Raw genomic sequence first — 12,674 nt, 5'->3', positions numbered from 1 at the left:
CTCTGGATGACCTTCTGTTTTCTCCTCCCTCTGGATGCCCTTCTGTACTCTCCTCTCTCTGTATGCCCTTCTGTCTTTTTCTCACTCCCTATGCCCTTCTGTTCTCTCGATCTCCACCTTCCCTTCTGTCTTCTCCTCACTCTGGAAGCCCATCTATTCTCTCCTCTCTCTGGATTTGCTTCTGTCTCCTCCTCTCTCTGGAAGCCCTTCTGTCTTCTCCTCTCTCTGGATGCCCTTTGTTCTCTCCTCTCAAGGGATGCCCTTCTTCCCTCTCCTCTTTCTGGATGCCCTTCTGTTTTCTCCTCTCTCTGGATGCCCTTCTGTACTCTCCCCTCTCTGGATTCCCTTCTGTCTTCTTCTCTTTCCCTATGCCCTTCTGTTCTCTCGATCTCTAGCTTCCCTTCTGTCTTCTCCTCTCTCTATGTGCCCATGTGTTCTCTCCACTCTCCTGATGCCCTTCTGTCTTCTCCTCTCTCTGGATGCACTTCTGCCCTCTCCTCTCTCTGGATGCCCTTCTGCTATCTCCTCTCTCTGGATGTCCCTTCTGTCTTCTCCTCTCTCCCTATGCCCTCCTGTTCCCTCCTTTCTCCTTAGGCACTTTTGTCTTCTACTCTCTCTGGATGCCCTTCAATCCACTCCTCTCTCTGGATGCCCTTTTGTCCTCTCCTCTCTATGAATACCCTTCTGTTCTCTACTCTCTCTGAATGCCCTTCTGTTCTCTAATGTCTCTGGATACCCTTGTGTCCTCTTCTCTCTCAGGAAGCACTTCTGTTCTCTCCTCTCTTTGGATTTCATAATTTTCTTTTCCTCTCTCTAGATGCCCTTCTGTGATCTTCTCTCTCTGGATGACCTTCTGTCTTCTCCTCTCTCCGATTCCCTTCTGTTTTCTCTTCTCTCCAAATACCCTTCTGTTCTCTCCTCTCTCTGGATTCGCTTCTGTCTTCTCCTTCTCTGGATGCCGTTCTGTTCTCTCCTCTTTCTGGATGCACTTCTGTTCTCTCCTCTTTCTGGATTCCCTATTTTTCTTTTCTTCTCTCTAGATGACCTTCTGTCTTCTCCTCTCTCGTGATGCCCATCTGTTCCCTCCTCTCTCTGAATGCGCTTCTGTCCTTTCTTCTCTCTGGATTTGCTTCTGTCTTCTCCTTTCTCTGTATGCACTTCTGTTCTCTCCTCTCTCTGGATGCCCTTCTGTTCTCTCCTCTCTCCAAATGCTCTTCTGTCTTCTCCTCTCTCTGGATGCCCTTCTGGTCTCTCCTCTCTCTGGGTGCCCTACTGTCTTCTCATTCTGGATGCCCTTCTGTTCTCTCCTATCTCTGGATGCACTTCTTTCCTCTGCTCTTCTGGATTTTCTACTGTTCTCTTCTCTCTGGATGCCTTTTTGTTCTCATTTCTCTGGATAACTGGTAATTTTCTTCTCACTCTGGGTACCTGTCTGTCTTCCTCTCTCTCTAGATTTTCTTCTGTTCTCTCCTCTCACTGGATGCAATTCTGTACTCTCCTCTCTCTGGATGCCATTCTCTCTTCTCCTCTCTCCAGATGCCCTTCAGTCCCCTTCTCTCTCAGGATGTCCTTCAGTTTTCTGCTATCTCTGGATGGGCTTCTGTTCCCTCTTTTTTCTTTATTCTTTCCAGTTCTATCATCTCTCTGGATGCCCTTGTGTTCTCTTTTCTCTCAGAATGTCCTTTTGTCCTCTACTCTATCTGGATGGCCTTCTGTCTTCTCCCTTCTCTGGATGCCCTTCTGTTGCCTCCTCTCTCTGTATGGCCTTTGTCCTCTCCTCTCTCTAGATACCCATCTGTTCCCTCCTCTCTTAGAAAGCCCTTCTGTATTCTACTCTCTTTGGATGCCCTTGTGTCCTCTTCTCTCCCTGGATGCCCTTCTGTTCTCTCCTCTCTCTGAATGCAGTTCTGTTCTCTGTTTTTTCTGATGCCCTTCTGTTCACTCCTCTTTTTGAATGCCTTTGTGTCTTTTCCTCTCTCTGAATGCCCTTCTGTTCTCTCCTCTCTCTGGATTCCCTTCTGTCTTCTCCTCTCTCTGGATGGCCTTCTGTTCTCTCTTCTCTCTGGATAAACATGTGTCCTCTTCTCTCTCTGGATGCCCTTCTGTCTTCTCCTCTCCGGATGCCCTTCAGTCCTCTTCTCTCTCAGGATGTCCTTCAGTCTTCTGCTCTCTCTGGATGGGCTTCTGTTCACTCCTCTTTCTGTTTTCTCCTCTATTCTATCATCTCTCTGGATGTCCTTCTGTTCTCTCTTCTCTCGGAATGCCCTTCTTTTCTCTTTCTTTCTGATGCCCTTCTGTCCACTCCTCTCTTTGAATGCCCTTGTGTCTTTTCCTCTCACTGAATGCCCTTGTGTTCTCTCCTCTCTCTGGATTTCCTTCTGTTTTCTCCTCTCTCTGGATGGCCTTCTGTTCTCTCTTCTCTCTGGATAACCTTCTGTTCTCTTCTCTCTCTGGATTCCCTTCTGTCTTCTCTCCGGATGCCCTTCAGTCCTCTTCTCTCTCAGAATGTCTTTCAGTCTTCTGTTCTCTCTGGATGGGCTTCTATTCACTCCTCTTTCTGTATTCTTTTCTGTTCTATCGTCTCTCTGTGTTGGGCCTAACACAAGGTCTAATCCCCATTTCACCTCCACCCTTCAGTCATGTACACAGGTGGAGGGCGTGAACAGGCCCTAGAGAGATTTATATACTAATGAGGTACCTGAAGGCCAGAGGTGGAGCCAATTAAACATTCCTCCCCAGCCCCTCCCCCTTCTCCCCTCCCCTTTTAACTCAGGTCGATCCTGGGTTTTGAGGGATATGCATCCAGATCCGTCCACCATCCGCCATGTGAATAAACCAGTTTTGGAAACCCAAGGGCTTCATCGTGTGTTGGGGCTGCGCCACTATGAGGAACCGTGAGGAGCCAGGGAGAGACTTTTAGTTAATGAACAGCCGGGCCCAACTTCCAGCTGGAGAAACCCAGAGCGTTTCCAGCTGACTACCCACAGCATGGCAGGAGGAACCTCGGGATCCCCAAGCCTTTTTTTTCCCCACATCTGGCGCCCAGCGTGGGGCCTTAGAAGCCACACAACCAAGCAGCTACCGATACCGCGAGAAGGGTAAGCCCCGAACTCTTGAAACAAACAATCTGTTTTTTCCTCCTGTGTTTCAGTCTGAAGCCATCGCGCGGATTTAAGTAAGCCAAGGGAGCTTTTGCTACCTCCTGGCCAGGGCCACTCTCTGGTGCTGGTTCAAGGCTTCCCTGACCTCTGCTTAAATCCCAACAGCCCACAACGGGCGTTGGCAAAGACTCAATCTAGACTCTCTCTAAAACAAAAAGAAATCTGGCGACGCAGCAGCCATTTAAAAGCCATAAGGGCGGCTGCCAGTTCTTAAATCTGCGGGAAGGCTTGGCGCTCTTGGACCATTGTGGAATCCCCCAAAGCCAATAGGCCAAGGGAACGTTCCCATTGGACAAGGCATTTCTCCTCTTTTCTATCATGGGAAACTCCACCTCACGTAAATGTTCACCCCAAGCCAGGCAAATATATTCTTTACTAAAGACCCATGGGATAAGAATAGGCAAAAAGCAAGCCTCCTTGTTTTGGGAGGAAGTCCTTCAGATAGCACCATGCATGGCAGAGGATAATATTTACAGTCCAGACTCTTGGAGCAAAGTAGCTTCCCTTATCAAAAACAGAGATAAAAAAACCCCTTGTGACTTTTTGCCGATCTTAGCTGCAATTCGGCAATGTATAAGACCATCAAAAATAGGACAGACTGAGAACAACACAGCTACTGGGGCCCCTCAGTTAAATGAACCCAAAAACCAAGGTCCCAAAAGTCACCTGGTTTCAGACCTTGAGGCCCTTACCCAACTAATAAGAGAAATAAAATCCATATACCCACCCCTTCCCCCTTATGCCTTGGAGGAAATGAAACCATGTGCTCCTCCTGTCCCTCCCTCCCCCATCCAAAGGCAAGGCTTCATTAAAATACCAAAGGAGCTTTCCCCTGCCTTCCCTCTTACCTCCCAACCAAAGAGAGATAAGTCCCCTCCCCCTCCTCTTAGCCGCAAAAGTAGCAGTCCTTCAAAATCCATAGATAAAACTCAAACTGCTCAAACATTCCCAGTTAATATCCACCCCACTCGAACTAAACCACTTAAATGGCACCCTATCCAAGCCTCCGACCTAAAAGAACTCAGGCAGGCAGTGAAGGAAGATGGCATTCATGCACCGTGGACAAAATCCCTCCTACAGAGCCATATTGCCAACTTAAACACCCCCCAAGATTGGAGAGATATTTGCCGTTCTGCCCTTCCTGATCCAATGTTTCTAGAATGGGAGGCGTATTATCGTGATGAGTGTCTTCAGCAAGTCAGACAAAACCAGGGAAGGGAAGATGACACTCCATGGGGTTTTAAAGAACTCTTTGGCCAGGAAGATTTCTCTACTGGGGCACAACAGGCAAGTCAGCCAACAGGCTACTATGACCAGGTCTGCCTCTGTGCCATTCAAGCCTGGAATAGGCTTACCCCACCTTCAGGGTCACAAGACCCTGCCCACTCCCTGCTCTCCCTTCATCAGAAGCCTGGAGAACCTCTATCTGATTTTATCTTCAGAACTAAAATGAGCTTAGAAAGAAAAATCTCCAACCCCACAGCTAGGGACCTTCTTCCTAAAACCATTGTTTGGGAAGGCATGACTTCTGAGTCTAGACTAGCCTGCCAGGGTCTCCGGAAGAACATCATGATAGGTAGATTGTGGCAACCAGAGAAATAGGAACTGCATCGCACCAGATCACATCCATAGCTCAGGCATTTGTGGCAGCAGTAAAAACAGAAGGAATCTGCTTCAAATGTGGGGAGACAAGACATTGGAAAGATGAATGCCCTACAACCTGCCATCTTCGGGGCCGGGAGACCCAGCGAGACCTCGAGCTCGCGTGTCCCCCACCCCGAGCCGCCCGCTGCGAGCTGGCCCCTCCGCAACCGCCACCGCGCTAACCAGTGCCTGGAGAGAGCAGAGAGGTGGCATGAGCAAGGCGGGCGAGGCCACCACCTGTGACACCACGCTCCCGCAGGCTGCTAACCCTGCGCCTAAGAGCCCTGCGGCCAGCGGCACGCCCCAGGCCCCGGCGCCAGCCGCGCCCCTCGTGGGGAGCCCTGGCAGAGATGCAGCCCCCGGACCCGCCCCGGCCTCTTCAACTCCCGTGGGCAGCGAGGACTCGGAGAAGAAAGTTCTCGCCACCAAAGTCCTTGGCACTGTCAAATGATTCAACATCAGAAATGGATATAGATTTATAAACCGAAATGACACCAAAAAAGATGTGTTTGTACACCAGACTGCCATCAAGAAAAATAATCCACGCAAGTATCTGCGCAGTGTGGGGGAGGGAAAAATTGTAGAGTTTGATGTGGTTACAGGAAAAGGGGGTCCTAAAGCAACAAATGTGACTGGCCCAGATGGAGTTCCAATAGAAGGGAGCCTCTATGCTGTACACCTTAGACCTCCCCATAATGCTGGTGAGATTAGACAGATTAAAGATGGAGTCCCCAAGGGAACACAACTCCTGGTCCATCAGAATCCAACCTACCGCCCGAGGTTCCGCAGGAGACCCGCTCACCCACTCATGAGCCCATATCGTTCCCTACAGGTGGTAGAGCCAGCTACAGGTGGTAGAGGCAGCACCAAGAGTGTTCTCCCCAGTTATTGCCCACAGAAAACCTCTCCCCGAAACTCCAGGACAGTGAGTAATTCCCAGCCTAGTTCACAAAACTAGGCAGGCTTCTTTCTGTCTCCCCCCTCTTTCTCCACGTGTTCCTTGTTAGCTTCTTCTAATTTTTAGCTACTGCCTAGTTCAAAAGACTAGGCCCCACCCTTTCTCCATGTGTTCCTGGTCAACTTCTCTACTTTAACTCCTCCTCTTTCTCTCTGTCTCTCCCTCTCCATGTGCTTTCCAGCTCAAGGGCAAGATGGCAGACCCCCTAGCCTCCACTTTGCCCATCCCCCAGCTCCAAAGAGAGGGCTCCTTCACAGACAACAGTAGTCTTTCAAGTCACAGTGCCTGCTGTGACCCTCCTAAAACTCCTTCCTTAGGTGAGAGATTCCTGTAGCCTTTCACTCTCTGACTCTTAGCTCTCTTATCAAGCCTAGGTATCTCTCCCTATAAACTTCAAGTTAGCTTTTTGATCCTTCTCTACAATTAAAATTTCTAATAAAAAGAAAGGTGGAATACAGGTCCTCTCTGCCAGAGCACCCAGACGCCACATCGCAGAACAAGGCCCCTCCCCACTGCTTCTAAACCCACCATACTGCTTCTCCCCAACAGGAGGGCCTGCAACAAATGTTCCTGTTTTTCAACCAAAAAATTTTCCTTTTCTTTCTAACAGGAACACCTAGAGCAACAATGCTTGTGTTTTTCAACCAAAATGTTTGTTAATTTTTTATTTTAATGCTGCCTTTTCTCTTTAATATTCGTGATATATGTCCAACATTATTTTTTTTCAACCTTTATAATTTCTTCAAGGTTTAAAAGCCATCTAATTTCCTTCCACAGTTAAGTCAACGTGCTGATCACCATTTCTTGAGTCTTAATTAACAACTAATTTCTTTTACAGGCAAACTGTTGCTGCCAATCCCAGATACAAAATTAACATTGTTTTTCTCCCTCAGCCATCCAAAAACAGACTCAAAGATACCTTCCAAGACTAAACTTTCCTCAAACACCTTTGCTTTTCCAGGATCTTAACGACAGGCCATAAGGTGCTTGTTCCCAAGCAATTTAATGCCCCATGTCCAGCCTACAGACATCTCCCTACCGGAGATGCTGCTTCCCTCCTGTGATTATCCTACAGGTATACCCACAGATCCAACAGAGTCCAGCCATCCTCTGGAACCTGCCTGAGATGCCAAGCTGCTTTCTCCCAGCCACCTCATCTGACTACAGACTCCAGAGACACGCTGAGATCCAGAGACATGCTGAGATCCAGAGACAGGGACCCCTCCTGGAACCTGCCAAGCTGCCTTCTTCCAGCCATCTCATCTGACTGAAGAACCCAAAACATGCTGAGATCCAGAGACCCACACCAGGCTCCAGAGATACACGCCAGAACCCAGAGATGCTCACTACAGAAGACAGATCCAGACCTTCCAGCTACAAATGAACTCTTTTGCCAAAGTCACATAACTAAAGTTACATGTTAGTGAGGAAAACATAATGTCTATTTAGATTAATCAGATGTCATTACCCTCAAACTATACAACCTGTATTTAATTGTTTCAATGATTCCCTGCCTTCCAAACCCTACCCTCAATTCCCACTACCCTTGATTGAGTTATGCTACACCCTCTGGCCTACCACCTCATCCAAAATTTTCACAAAAAAACAGTGAGATGTTGGGCCTTGAAGAGATGGTTTGGACATAGCCTGGTTGAACGGGCTTTAATCCCCGGAGACCCTTTTTAGGGACGGTAGGATGTTTAGCCCTGTTCCTAGGCCCACTTCCATGTGGTCCACATCTCTCATTAACACAGAGTTGCCCCTCCTTTTATGAAAGAAAAAAGGGTGGGATGTTGGGCCTAACACAAGGTCTAATCCCCATTTCACCTCCACCCTTCAGTCATGTACACAGGTGGAGGGCGTGAACAGGCCCTAGAGAGATTTACATACTAATGAGGTACCTGAAGGCCAGAGGTGGAGCCAATTAAACATTCCTCCCCAGCCCCTCCCCCTTCTCCCCTCCCCTTTTAACTCAGGTCGATCCTGGGTTTTGAGGGATATGCATCCAGATCCGTCCACCATCCGCCATGTGAATAAACCAGTTTTGGAAACCCAAGGGCTTCATCGTGTGTTGGGGCTGCGCCACTATGAGGAACCGTGAGGAGCCAGGGAGAGACTTTTAGTTAATGAACAGCCGGGCCCAACTTCCAGCTGGAGAAACCCAGAGCGTTTCCAGCTGACTACCCACAGCATGGCAGGAGGAACCTCGGGATCCCCAAGCCTTTTTTTTCCCCACATCTCTGGATGCCCTTCTGTTCTCTCTTCTCTAGGGATGTCCTTTTGTCCTCTCCTCTCTCTGGATGCCCTTCTGTCTTCTCCTTTCTCTGTATGTTCTTCTCTTCTCTTCTCTCCTCTCTGGATGCCCTTTTGTCCTCTCCACTCTCTTGATACTCTTCTGTTCTCTCCTCTCTCTGGATGCCCTTCTGTCTTCTCCTCTCACTAGATTCCTTTCTGTTCTTTCCTCCCATTGGATGCAATTCTGTCTTTGCTCTCTCTGGATGCCCTCCTGTCTTCTCCTCTCTCTGGATGCCATTCTGTCCCCTTCTCTCTCAGGATGTCCTTCAGTATTCTGCTCTCTATGTTTGCCCTTCTGTTCTCACCTCTTTCTGTATTCTCTCCTGTTCTATCATCTCTCTGGATGCCCTTCTGTTCTCTCTTTTCTCGGGATGTCCTTTTGTCATATCCTCTCTCTGGATTCCCTTCTGTCTTCTTTTTTCTATGGATGACCCTCTGTTATCTCCTCTCTCTGGATGCCCTTTTGTCCTGTCCTCTCTCTTCATACCATTCTGTACTCTCCTCTCTCTGGATACCTTTCTGTCTTCTCCCCTCTCAGGATGACCTTTAATTCTATCCTCACTCTGGATACCCTTCTGTCCTATTCTCTCTATGTATGTCCTTCAGTATTCTGCTTTCTCTAGATGCCCTTGTGTTCTCTCCTCTTTCTGGATTCTCATCTGTTCTCTCATCTCTCTGGATGTCCTTGTTTTGTCTCCTCTCTATGGATACCCTTCTGTACTCTCCTCATCCTGAATGCCCTTCTGTCTTCTCCTCTCTCTGGATGCCCTTCTGTTCTCTCCTCACTTTGGATTCCCTTCTGTCTTCTCCTCTTTCTGCATGCCCTTCTGCTCTTTCCTCTCTCTGAATGTCCTCTGTTTTCTCTTTTCCATGGGTTCACTTCTGTTCTCACTTCTCTCTGGATGCTCTTCTGTCCTCCCCTCTCTCTGGATGCCCTTCTGTTCTCTCCTCTCTCTGGATGCCCTTTTGTCATCTCCTCTCTCTTGATACCCTTCTGTTCTCTCCTTTCTCTGGATGCCCTTCTGTTCTCTCCTCTCTCTGGATTCCCTTTTTGTCTTCTCCACTCTCTGGATGCCCTTCTCATTTCTCCTATCTCTGGATGCCTTTTGGCCTCTCCTCTCTCAGGATGCCCTTCTGTCCTCTCCTCTTCCTGGATGCCCTTATGCTCTCTCCTCTCTCTGGATGCCCATAGGTCCTCTTCTCTCCCTGTATGCCATTCTGTCTTCTCTTCTCTCTGGATGCCCTTCTGTTCTCTCCTCTCTCTGGATTCACCTCTCTACTCGCTTCTCTCTGGATGCCCGTTTGTCCTCTAATCTCTCTGGATTCCCTTCTGTCCTCCTCTCTGTCTGGATGCCCTTCTCCTCTCTCATCTCTCTTAATGCCCTTCTGTTCTCTCCTCATTCTGGATGCCCTACAGTTCTTTCATTTTTCTGTATGCCCTTCTGTTCTCTCCTCTCTCTGGATGCCCTTCTGTCTTCTCCTCTCTCTGGATGCCCTTCTGTTCTCTCCTCTCTTTGGATCCCCTTCTGTCTTCTCCTCTCTCTCGATGCCCTTCTGTTCCCTCCTCTCTCTGGATTATCTTCTGTTCTCTCCTCTCTCTGGATGCCTTTTGGCCTCTGCTCTCTCTGGATGCCCTTCTGTCCTCTCCTCTTCCTGGATGCCCTTGTGCTCTCTCCTCTCTCTTGATGCCCATCTGTCCTCTTCTCGCTCTGTATGCCCTTCTGTCTTCTCCTCTCTCTGAATGCCCTTCTATCTTCTACTGTAACTGAATGCCCTTCTGTCTTCTCCTCTCTCTGAATGCCCTTCTGTCTTCTCCTCTGACTGGTTTCCCTTCTGTTCTCTCCTCTCTCTGGATGCCCTACTGTCCTCCCCTCTCTCTGGATGCCCTTCTATTCTATCCTTTCTCTAGTTGCCTTTCTGTTCTCTACTCTATCCAGATGCGCTTCTGTCTTCTTCTCAATCTGGATGGCCTTCTGTTCTCTTTTCTGTAGATGCCCTTTTGTCCTCTGCTGACTCTAGATGGCCTTCTGTCTTGTCCTCTTTCTGGTTGCTCTTTTGTTCTCTTCTCTAACTAGATGCCCTTCTCTCCTCTCTTCTCTCTAGATGCCCGTCTGTCCTCTTCTCCATCTGGATGCCTTCTCTCTTCTCCTCTTTGTGGATGAACTTCTCTTCTCTCCTCTCTGTAGAAGCCCTTCTGTCTTCTCCTCTATCTGGAGGCCCTTCAATTCTCTCCTCACCCTGGATACTCTCCTGTCTTCTCCTCTCTATGGATACCCTTATGTCCTCTTCATTCTCTGGATGTCCTTAAGTCTTCTGCTCTCTCTGGATGCCCTTCTGTTCTCTCCTCTTTCTGGATTCTCTTCTGTTCTCTTTTCTCTCTGGATGCCTTTCTGTTCTCACCTATCTCTGGATGCCCTTCTGTACTCTCCTCTCTCCGGATGCCCTTTTGCCTTCTCCTCTTGCAGGATGCCATTTCTGTACTCTCTTCTCTCTTGATGTTGTTCTGTCTTCTCCTCTCTCTGGATGCCCTTCTGTCCTCTGCTCTTTCTGGATTCTCTACTGTTCTCTTCTCTCTAGATGCCCATCTGTCTTCTCCTTTCTCTGGATGCCTGACAATTTTCTCCTAACTCTGGATACCCTTCTGTTTGCTCCTCTCTATAGATGACCTTCATTCTCTCCTCTCACTGGATGCAATTCTGTCATCTCCTCTCTCTGGATGCCCTTCTGTCTTCTCCTCTCTAAAGATGACCTTCAGTCCCCTTCTCTCTCAGGATGTCCTTCAGTCTTCTGCTCTCTCTGGATGGGCTTCTGTTCTTTCCTTTCTGTATTCTCTCCAGTTCTATCATCTCTCTGGATGCCCTTCTTTTCTCTCTTCTCTCGGGATGGACTTTTGTCCTCTACTCTCTCTGGATACCCTTCTGTCTTCTGTATCTGAATGCCCTTCTGTTCTCTCCTCTCTATAGATGCCCTCTGTATTCTCCTCTCTCTGGATGTCCTTGTGTCCTCTTCTCTATCTGGATGCCCTTCTGTTCTCTTCTCTTTCTGATGCCCTTCTGTCCACTCCTCTCTCTGGACGCCCTTCTGTCGTCTCCTCTCTCTGAATGCCCTTCTGTTTCGCCTCTCTCTGGATTCCCTTCCGTTTTTTCCTCTCTCTGGATGCCCTTCTGTTATCTCCTCTTTCTGGATGCCCTTCTATTCTCTCCTCTTTCAGGATGCCCTTCAGTAGTCTCCTTTTTCTGGCTGCCCTTCTGTTCTCTCCTCTCTTTGGATGTCCTTCTGTCTTCGATCTCTCTGGATGCCCTTCTGTCTTCGGATCTCTCTGGATGCCCTTCTGTTCTCTCCTCTCTTTTGATCCCCTTCTGTCTTCTCCTCTCTCTGGATGCCCTTCTGTTCTCTCCTCTCTCTGGATTCACTTCTGTTCTCTCCTCTCTGGATGCCTTTTAGCCTCTCCTCTCTCTGGATGCCCTTCCGTCCTCTCCTCTTCCTGGATTCCCTTATGCTCTCTCCTCTCTCTGGATGCCCATCGGTCCTCTTCTCTCTCTCTATGTCATTCTGTCTTCTCCTCTCTCTCTGGATGCCCTTCTTTCTCTTCTCTCTTTGGATTTTCTTCTGTCTTCTATTCTGTCTGGATGCCCTTCTGCTGTTTCCTCTGTCTGAATGCCTTTCTTTCTTCTCCTCTGACTAGTTTCCCTTCTGTTCTCTCCTCTCTCTGGATGCCCTTCTGTTCTCTCCTCTATCCAGATGCACTTCTGTCTTCTCCTCACTCTGGATGACATTCTGTTCTCTTTTCTGTGGATTCCCTTCTGTCCTCCCCTGTCTCTAGATGCTCTTCTGTCTTCTTCTCTTTCAGAATGTCCTTCTGTTCTCTGCTCTAACTAGATGCCCTTTTTTTCATTTCTTCTCTCTGGATGCCCTTCTGTCCTATTCGTTCTCTGGATGTACTTCAGTCTTCTGCTCTCTCTGGATGCCTTTCTGTTCTCTCCTCTTTCTGGATTCTCTTCTATGCTCTCTTCTCTCTGGATGCCTTTCTGTTCTCAACTTTCTCTAGATGCCCTTCTGTACTCTCCTCTCGCTGGATGTCCTTTTGCCTTCACCTATCACTGCATGCCATTCTATTTTCTCCTCTCGCTGGATGCCCTTCTGTCCTCTGCTCTTTCTGGATTCTCTACTTTTCTCTTCTCTCTAGATGCCTTTCTGTTTTCTCCTTTCTCTGGATGACTGACAATTTTCTCCTCACTCTGGATACCCCTCTGTCTTCTCCTCTCTCTAGATACCCTTCTGTTCTCTCCTCTCTCTGGATGCAATTCTGTCATCTCCTCTCTCTGGATGCCCTTCTGTCTTCTCCTATCTCTGGATGCCGTTCAGTCCTCTTCTCTGTCAGGATGTCTTTCAGTCTACTGCTCTCTCTGGATGGGCTGCAGTTCTTTCCTCTTTCTGTTTTCTCTCCTCTTCTATCATCTCTCTGGATGCCCTTCTGTTCCTACTTCTCTCGGGATGTCCTTTGTCCTCTCCTCTCTCTGGATGCCCTTCTGTCTTCTCCTTTCTCTGGATGCTCTTCTGTTCTCTCCTCTCTCTGGATGCCCTTTTGTCCTCTCCTCTCTCTTGATACCCTTCTG

The 12,674-nt window shown here is 48.5% G+C and overlaps 1 pseudogene; it reads left to right on the top strand.

The window, feature by feature from the left end:
* Positions 1-5,016: 5,016 nt before the first annotated feature.
* LOC117701679 (Y-box-binding protein 3 pseudogene) lies at positions 5,017-5,659 on the top strand (annotated as a pseudogene).
* The last annotated feature ends 7,015 nt before the right edge of the window (positions 5,660-12,674 follow it).

This window comes from Arvicanthis niloticus, unplaced genomic scaffold, assembly GCF_011762505.2.
Source record: "Arvicanthis niloticus isolate mArvNil1 unplaced genomic scaffold, mArvNil1.pat.X pat_scaffold_183_arrow_ctg1, whole genome shotgun sequence".
In the NCBI taxonomy this organism is placed as follows: Eukaryota; Metazoa; Chordata; class Mammalia; order Rodentia; family Muridae; genus Arvicanthis; species Arvicanthis niloticus.
The sequence above is the reverse complement of the archived record's forward strand: the minus strand, read 5'-3'. Positions and strand labels throughout refer to the sequence as shown.